Source organism: the organism of the source record quoted next, unplaced genomic scaffold (assembly GCF_019419815.1).
Source record: "Pyrus x bretschneideri cultivar Hongxiangsu unplaced genomic scaffold, Pyrus_bretschneideri_v1 Contig46, whole genome shotgun sequence".
In the NCBI taxonomy this organism is placed as follows: Eukaryota; Viridiplantae; Streptophyta; class Magnoliopsida; order Rosales; family Rosaceae; genus Pyrus; species Pyrus x bretschneideri.
The window spans coordinates 3,021,289-3,031,403 of record NW_025999783.1 but is presented as its reverse complement, the minus strand read 5'-3'; positions in this window follow the sequence as shown (position 1 = coordinate 3,031,403).

Sequence of the window (10,115 nt, the reverse complement as noted above, 5' to 3'; positions counted from 1 at the left end):
TGCTAAGCAGGGTGTCCCAGTGCATTCTTTTACGTGAGTTCATCACGTAAGGTATGATGCGCTAACGTGACAGAGGTGTCACCTCTGTCGGGCATGATTTATAGGGGAAACATTCCCTTCTTGCATTTAATACCCAACCCACATGAGGGCTAAGTGTTGGCGAAACTCTTAAGGGTAATTCTGTCAACTATGTCCACTTTGGCACATCCACTTTCGAAGCCAGTAAAATTTCGAAAGGGGAATTCTTTAAATTCTGACTAAAATAAAAACATCTTTGTATAGAAATCATAATGGGGCTAAACATATTAAATTTCAAAACATGAAAGTGATTGGGAAGTTGAGCAATATTGCTGCCCATATATATAGCTGCAACAATTGCCAAACCAAAACCAAAGAGAGCTAATAATCTAACATGGTAAATTGCAAGAAAGAATATACTCGACTGACACAATGGTATTCTAATTAGGGTCACACTTTATTCATACAGATATTTTATGTTACCTTCCACTACAGCCAGCCAATTTAAGCATATCGTTTAACAGGTGCCAAACAATTTGCCAACATGTAAAATTTGTTTAATATTAGATGAACATTTTATACCACAATGCACCTGAATGTATCACTCCCGCTAATCCTTGCCTGTCCTCAATAATAGGGGTTATTTTGAATTTGATGGAATCTGTTCAACATAATAATATAGGGTTGTCGATGCTCCCAAGCTAATAAATTAATCACTACTCATTCTAATTATTATAGAATATTTAGTTTTGAATTTTTTTTTTCTTTTACGTGTAATAAAAAAAAAAAGATTAAAGGGGCATATAAAACTATATTTGTTGTAGCCTATTTTATCTGACAAATATGAGGGGGCCGGCAACAACGAGAAGAGAGAGTGAGAAAGATGTGCTTGTGCAATTGTAGGGGAATGTGTGTTATCCCTTCTACATAGTGCGTTTATTTATAGTAGTAAAAGGAGAGAAGAAATTCCTTCATCCCCAAGGAATACAAGTTGTAATAGAAAATGATAACTAGAATAAAATCTAATCTAGGACACAATCACGCTTAAACTAGGAAAGTTTACAACATTCCCCCTTGAGTGTGTAAATACTCAAGGTAGATTTAGCAACATGCAGAAGTTGAGGAAGTCGACTCGTCGGCACTAATTCGAAGGTAGATTTGCGTGACTTCAATCTTCTGATGTTATTGTTGTTGATGTAAAAAGAAGCACTTCAGCACAATATGCTTGGTGTTGTCTCCTTTGATATAACCCTTCTTGAGTTGTTCGATGCATGCTGCGTTGTTTTCAAAGATCGTCGTCGGGACATCAACGGCGGGATAAAGATCGCAGGAGCTTAGAATATGGCCCATTACTGCTCTCAACAAAAAGCATTCCCGAGTTGTTTCATGTAAGGCGAGAATTTCAACATGGTTAGACGAAGTGGCAACCAAGGTCTGTTTAGTTGACCTCAAGAAATTGTGGCCTTCCAACGGTAAAGGCATAACCGGTTTAAGAATGCGCCTTGTGCGGATCAAATAAGTATTTTGCGTCAGCATAACCAACAAGGCGAGAATCGACTCGAGAAGCGGAGGGTGCGGCATCACCCGAGGATTCATAGGGATAAAACAAGCCCAAATCCGTAGTACCTTAAGGTAACAGAAGATGTCTTTCACGCAAGTCCAATGTCGGCCTGTAGGTGCATTACTGTATCAAGCGAAAAGATTAACAGTGAAGGAGATGTCGAGTCTAGTGCATTGAGCTAAGTACAATAAAGCACCTATCACACTTAGATAAGGAACTTCAGGCTCTAAAATCTCTTCATCATCCTCCTTTAGACGGAAGGGATCTCGTTTTACATCTAGCGATCGAACGATCATAGGAGTACTCGAACGCTTTGCTTTATCCTCATTAAAGCGGCGCAACACCTTCTAGGTGCAGTTCAATTAATGTACTAAGATTCCATCCAAACAATGCTCTATCTCAAGATCGAGACAGTATCGAGTCTTACCTAGATCTTTCATCTCAAATTCTGACTTCAGGCACGTGGTAGTTCTCGTGAGCTCTTTAGGAGGTCCGATGAGATTCATGTCATCGACATATACTGCAACAATTGCAAATCCAAAATGTGACTTCTTAATGAACACACAAGGGCATAGTTCATTGTTCACAAATCATTGACTAGTAAAATACTCACTCAACATGATCTCACTCAAACAGTTATACCATATTCTTCCGCATTGCTTCAAACCGTAGAATGAACGCCTCAGCAGAATTGAGAGCGTGTTTCGGGGTTTGGAAATATTTGAACCAATCAATATAAGTCCTTCGGGAACTTTCATATAAATTTCCATATCAAGATCCCCATAGAGATGCACGGTTACTACATCCATCAACTACATAACGGGTGAATAAGTTCCGTCATAGTCAATCCCGGCATTGTGAGAAGCCTTGTGTAACAAGACGAGCTTTGTAACGCACAATTTCGTTCTTCTCATTACGCTTCTGAATGAAAACCCATTTGTAGCCAACTGGCTTCACATGTTGAGAAGTAGGAGCTACAAGTCTAAGCACCTTATGTTTCGCAAGCGAATCGAGTTCGACTTGGATTGCTTGTTTCAAGTTTGAACAATCAGTTATACGTCGACATTTATGAACGAAACACGGTTCAATGGCATCGCTTAACATGATTTCAGTAGCTACTGCAAATGCTAATGCATTGTCGACAATCACCTCATTTCTACGCCACACATCATCTAAGCTAGCATAATAGACCGAAATCTCACGATTCTCGAGAGGAGGATTCGTCTTTTTAAGGACGCTTCCATAATCTAGAATTTCCCCATGAGTTGGATAGAATGAGTAAGCGATAGTCGGATTCACGGTAGGCTCTTTGGGACCTTGTGCTGTGGATTTCCTCTTCCAAGGATGTGAATCCTTTGAACCAAATGGTCTACCACACTTTTGTGTAGGGGCAAATGATTGACTAGCCGCTAATGTACTTAGATCACCAAGATTGGTGTCCTGGATCTCCAGGAGGGAAGTTCGTCGTACATTCAGTACATCCATCTTTGCAGGCGTATTCGTAGCTGGAATATGTGATCTTGTCATGCATGCTAGATTGGTGAAAGCATCTTGCATGCTTTGAGCTATGTTCTGCAGATGTAATAAGCATTGCACTTCAGTTTCAGACCGAGCGGTCCGGGAATCTAAATGAGACAAAGTGGGGTCATCCACAATAATTCGTGTCGTTCTTCGGAACGTTGACCTTCTTATCTCCCGCTAATGAAGGGACTGTCTCATAGAAGTGACAATCTGCGAAATGAGTGGTAAATAGATCGCTTGTCGAAGGTTCTAAGTAACAAATAATCGAAAGAGAATCATATCCAACATAGATTCCCATCATTCGTTGAGGCCCCATTTTTGTATGTAAGGGCGGCGAGATCGGCACATATACCGCACAACCAAAAACGCGCAGATGCGATATGTTAGGTTCGTATCCGGTAACCAGCTGAAGGGCACTAAATGGTTGTGCTGCAATAGGCCTCAGGCGGACCAACTTTGTTGCGTGCAATATTGCATGGCCCCAAGCAGCAATCTGGTGGTTGGTACGTAGGACCAACGATCGAGCAATCATTTGTAAGCGCTTAATGAAAGCCTCTGCCAGGCCATTTTAGGTGTGAACATGGGGTACGAGATGTTCAACTTCAACCCCGACCGACATGCAATAGTCATTAAAAGTTTTAGATGTGAATTCTCTAGCATTATCTAATTGAATAGATTTGATTGGATAATCAGGGTGGTGAACCCTGAGCTTGATAACATGAGCCAACAGTTTAGAGAATGCAGCGTTCCTTGTGGACAACAAGTACACATGTGGCCAACGTGCGGAAGCGTCAACCAAAACCATAAAGTATCTAAATGGTCCGCAGGGAAGGTGAATTGGTCCACAAATGTCCCCCTGAATCCGTTGTAGAAAAATAGGTGGACTCCAACGAATCTTGTCATAAGAAGGCTTAGTAATAAGCTTTCCCATGGAACATGTTTCACATGCGATTTCTTGGATCGAACCTAAACTTCAAGTTAGTGGATACCCGTGTGATGATTTGAGGATTCGGCACATTGTTATTCATCTAGGATGTCCCAAACGATCATGCCAAAGTGTAATTACATGCGCGGTCCTAGTAGTAGGGCAGGCCACATAGTGGCATTCTATGGATCGTACAGTCGTAGTATACAGACCACTCAAGATATGTTCCATCTTCTCTAGAATATGCTTCTAACCATATTTGTAGGAACTTATGCACAGAAATTCAACTCTGTTTTCTACGTGGGTTTCAGCGTGGTAATTGTTATCTCTAATGTCCTTGAAACTTAACAACATTCTTCTAGAACATGGAGAATAGAGTGCCTCATCAATGGTCAAGATTATACCATTGGACAACATTATATGTGCCTTACCGTCTCCTTCTATCAGGTTAGATGGGCCTGAGAGCCTGAGAGGGTTATCAAAGGTGCATTCTTAGGTATGAAGTTAGTGAAATAGATTTGTTCACGCAAAACGGTGTGCGTGGTTGAACTATCTGCCAAACAACTAACTTCCCTACTAGTTATACCGAGAATGAAAAATTAATTTGAATCAGTCACATGCATAAAAGTTCTAAAAACGAATATCAATTCAAAATCATTTCATTTATTCAGAGATGGCAATTAATTAAAACTTAATATCCAAAAACAAATCACCAACAAATAATCCAAACATAAAGGAAAATTGTTCAAAAATCAACCAAAAAACAAAGGGGGGTTCAGCCAGTAGGTAGAATTCGGCCCCATTGTGCAATTTTAACTAACTAAAATTGCTTATGTCTAAGATTCTAATCTTCCATAGCGGTGGTATCCTCTTGAAAGTCAAAAACCTCCATCTTTATAGTGTCTGGTTCGTCCACTTGCACGAAGTTTGATTCAAACTTCTTACGACGAGAATGATATTTAGCTACAACCTTCTAGGGAGCTCGGCAAACATAGGACCAATGGTCCTTTGAACCATAGCACATATCCGCATCCATGGTTTCAGGTGCTTTGCCCTTATTCTTGAAGTTCGAGGCCTTGGGAGCGAGGTTTGAGCGCTTCTGGGCTTTGTTTCCTCCCTTGGATGGGCCTTGACTCTATTGACCTTCATGGGGTGGCTTTTGGCCACCCCTACCATGTTTGCCATTTTGGGCGTTGGCTTGTGCTATAATGTGCTTCAGGCACATAAGTCACCTCAGTAGGTTGAGCTTAATGATTCTTCATCAACAGATGGTTCTGCTTTTCAGCGATAAGTAAAACAGAGATCAAATCTGAGAACTTAGTGAACTTCTGAGCTCTATATTGTTGATGCAGGATAATATTAGAAGTAGAGAAGGTTGAAATAGGAGTAGAGCATACAGGTTCTAATAGACATGTATTGGTTTAATTTTGCATGAAAAAACTTCAGGTTTTCATGGGTGATCTTTTTAAAGAAAACTTCAGGTTTTCAAACAAGGCATGTTTATAAGAAACTTCAGGTTTCAAAATAATTATGAGCTTTAGGTTCATATGTCCTTGCAGGCAACCACAAATATATACACAAAAAGATGCAACAAAATTATGGAAACAAAACTTCGAGTCTATAGTTATAACTGAATTAAGTATTTGGACTTTGGGCAAAAATTTAAAGTACGGGTGAAAAAAAATATAAAACCCAAATTGTCTAAAAGTGTTAAACAACGAAACTCGAGGCCTAAAAATATAGGTCAAAGCCCACGAGGGGCTGAGCAAATTTGGTCTGTGTGACCTAGGCTTCAGGCCCATAGGGAAGAGAAGGACAAAACAAGCTGCATTAGGCGAGCCCCTAAAAAAAATCCACACGTCCCACTGTAGGCGGGACCAAGAATTTTGTGTTTTTTTTTTTCACAGACTGATGAGGCCCTAATGTTAATAGTGGACTGCAAGCCCAATATTGTAGACTGGCTGCATAAAAGGAGCTGGGCCCAAAATGGTGGCCCAAATGGGGGGTGGATCATGTATGACGAAATACGGGGGAACACAGATGTGGCAGCAGAGCTAGGATTTGGTGCGGCACATAACACCAGAACACCATGGCCCTTCAGGCCAGTGTTGGGTCGAGCCAAGGATTGGGTCGAATCATGCGAGCCCTGTTCTTAAAAAAAAAAAAAAAATTCTGCGGGTCACGAAGGTCAACCCAAAGATTTGGGGCTTAGGGTTTCAACCAAAAAAAAAACACCCCAGCCGGAGCTAGGTGCAGTCACCAGGGACGAAGGCTAGTGCCGCTGCTATAGACGGATGTATTTTGGGAAAAATTTCTCGGTGCAAGGTCAAAGGTTCAACGCCGAGCAAGTTCTAGGGGATGGAGGGAGTACATCAACATCATGGGGGAACCTAAGAAATTCAAACTTGAATTTCACCCAAAGTCGATGAAATTTCTTCGGGAATTTCAATGCTATCGAATCAAAATTACGATACCATGTCAGGTTTGGTCAGAAAATTGCACGGCAAAGTTATGATCTCACTGTAGGCAATGTGCATTTTCTTGGTTTGGGTGCCATGGGTGTCGGGTTTCAAAAGAGCTTTGATGCTCCGTGCTTGCTCGGGGTCACAGGTTCGAAGAACCGAGGTGGCGATTTTTTATTTTTTTTTATTTTTTTTCAATTATGAAATTCAATTATATGCATATTCAAATCAATAATATTTTAATGCATGTACATATATTTGATGCAATTCATGGCAAATATCAAATTCACATAATTTAACAATTATGAATATAATGCATACACAATTTATGTAGACTCTAAATTTTGAAAAAACCTACAGTTGGATCATGCATTATGGTGAATGTTCATGCTATCAGGGCTGGAAAAATATCGAGATAAAAACTGTTGTTTTGAAAGAACATGCGTGATGATATGGATGAAGTGGTTTGATGCAGAAAAATTCTTCTACGTTAGATTCCTAAGTGAAGCGGTAGGAGCGTGCTGATAACGTGTTGTAGCCTATTTTATCTGACAAATATGAGGGGGTCAGCAGCAAGGAGAAGAGAGAGTGAGAGAGATGTGTTCGTAGAATTGTAGGGGAATGTGTGTTATCCCTCCTACATAGTGCCTTTATTTAAAGAACTAAAAGGAGAGAAGAAATTCCTTCATCGCCAAAGAATACAAGTTGTAATAGGAAATGATAACTAGAATAAAATCTAATCTAGGATTTACACAATCACACTTAAACTAGGAAAGTTTACAACATTATTTTCTATTTTAAAATGTTAAACAATATACGATAAACTCAACATCAGGTGTACAAGGTGTGGATCCCAAAGCATCATTTCATAGTAGATCCAACAAACTCGACCCAACTCACCTCTGGAACTCTTGTAAAGAACCACTAGAGCAACCTTGTAATGAACAAACTAGCGTATAGCGAGGTTACTAGGTGCGCCTAAAGTAAGAGTACCAAACTCGTCTAAGAGCAAGTCCACCCCTAAAAGTGCGCTGGCACCTAGCCCATTTTATCCACGCAAATGAATAGTAATTGACCACAATGAACAGTAATTGGCCAAATGCATCTCCACCCCTAAAAAATGCGCTGGCACAAAGTTTAGTCAATTCGTATAAAAATATTATTATTTTTTGGGTAAATTACATTTTACCCCCTCAGGTTTGGGGTTGATTTCAACTCCTTACAACATCTATAATGTGACAACCCGTCCCTATTTTTCAATGTAATTTCTTTTCTGTTGGTGTGAGTTGACGATATGACCCATTTTTGGACAAAAGTGGGATCTAACATGGACGTGGTTTTTGGCTTTCAGTTTCTTCTTCTTGGTTTCATACTTAAATAGTACTTGTCAATATGAACGTGTGAGCACGTGTTAGACTCGAATTAGACATGTAACGAAAAAGTTAAGCTCCATTAAAGTACGTTGACCACGAGTATTCGTGTACACACACGTATGGATTTATAGTGTCTAAAACATTTAAAGCAATCTGATTTTATACATTAAGGATTCTACAAACTTTGATAGTCATTCAATCCCATAAAAAAAGGATCCGTGCTCCCTCTCCCTCATACATTAGGCCAATCACTTTTCTCAAATCACCCTCCTCCATTCCTTTTCCCGATTTCTCTCTTCATCGCCCAATTAGATTTTTCCCTTCTTTACATAACTAATAAGTGAGCTTCACACTCACACCAATCACCAATTCGAAACTCAGAACTCTCTCTCTTCCTTCTCTCTCCGAAGGCACTCTCTCATTCTCTCATTCTCTCACTCTACAACTCTCTCAAACAAACACTAAACTTCACCAACATGACCTGAAACCTACACCATTGTGCTCATCTCGACACCACAAACACTACCATACCACTGGATCACGCACTGACCAAGTTTTGGACGTCGAACTCGGTAGGTCCAAACTCAGTGAGTTTGAGTTAAATGTTTTCAGGCCGAGTTGAGGAGTTTTGAAGGTAAGGGAAACTTTCTTACAACTCCCCGAGGTCTTTAGTGAAGGGTTGCTGAAGAAAGAAACTCTAAATACAAGGTTTCGAGAAGTACCAGTTTTAGCTGTACATTTAAAGGCATTTTCAGGCCACTTTCATCCACCTTTTGGACTCCAAAAAGGTATAACGTAATTCTACTCTTCATAAACTTCATTTCCATATAAATTTTGTGAAAAATGGTTGAGCAATGAAGAGGATATGAAGGTTTGAAATTTTTCCAATTTCCGGCAATTTCAGACGGTGACGACCAGCGAAGACGATTAAAGAAGACGACTATACATAGTTATAGTTTCCATAAATGCGTATTTACTTCATTTTTACGCTTATATTGCCAAGTTTCATTATTGTGATATTAAATGTGATAAATGTTGCTATATGGTTTGGATATTATTGTCATAACATTCATACATACGTGTACATACTCATCTTGCTGCACCGGTGTTAGTACTCGCCCCAGGGCCAGGGCTAGTCCTTCACGTGTATATTCACATCCGCACCGTTCGCTCACCTTGGATCCAAGTTAGGTGCCAATCCTGTCGTTCATATTGCATTAGGCAATTGCGACTAGTATATGATCGTGCTTCTACACCAGCCTTTATGTGATCGTAGTACTAAAGCGTATTGATTACACCCAGTCCTGTTCGTATTAGAAATTATCTATACGAACTCATGCGTTAGCTTAAATGGATGAGCACTTAGTTATACTTGATTATCACATGATTATATTACTGCGGGATTTGATATATCATGACTTGGCATATTTCTGGTGATATTGTTGTTATACTATTGTTTACATACTTACGTAGTATGTTTTAAGGAAACTATATTTGTTTTACAGCGAGAGGTTACTATGTTCAAAAATAAAGGTTTTCTTACAAACGTTTTTTTGCTGATCCACTCAACTTTGTTTTTCACCCCTCTAGGTTTAGTAGGTGTGCTTACGTGTAAATGAGGATTCTGGCAAATCAGGAGATGGTTATCTTTAGTGGTATAACCCTCATCATATTTACTATACTGTCTTATGCTCTGACATCACGTGTGAAAAAGGTTCAATCTTGCTCACCCGCACATTCTTTTGATTAGGCACTTTTAGGTTTAAAAAAATTTCACATCTTTTTTTTTTATTTTCTACTACACTACACTTTATGGCTTCGTCACCCTCCATGTGTCGCTCAACACAACTCGATTCACAGTCCAAGTGGACATTCCGGGTCAGGGTGTGTCAGTTTGGTATCAGAGCATAAGTTTGGGCGGTATTGCATTCATCACACGAGTGATGTAAGGAATTTTTCCACCTCGTTGAACACGAAAAACGTTCTAACCTTTCACTAGGTTTTGGGTACTTTAGACAACTTATTGTCATTTTAGAAATCGCCACTAGACTTTAAATGACGAACCTCCTTACCAAGGAATTTCCTTTTTGGGGAACGAGTTGCTAGCCCTGCAACCGGGCTAATGCATCAAGAATTGAGTTTCATCAAGGATTTATCGATCAATCTTATTGTTTTTTTCCCACTGTTTTTACCAACCCTTCGTGACAAGAAACCAGAAATGGTTTTGTTACTTCGGTAGAACCTACTGGTATACT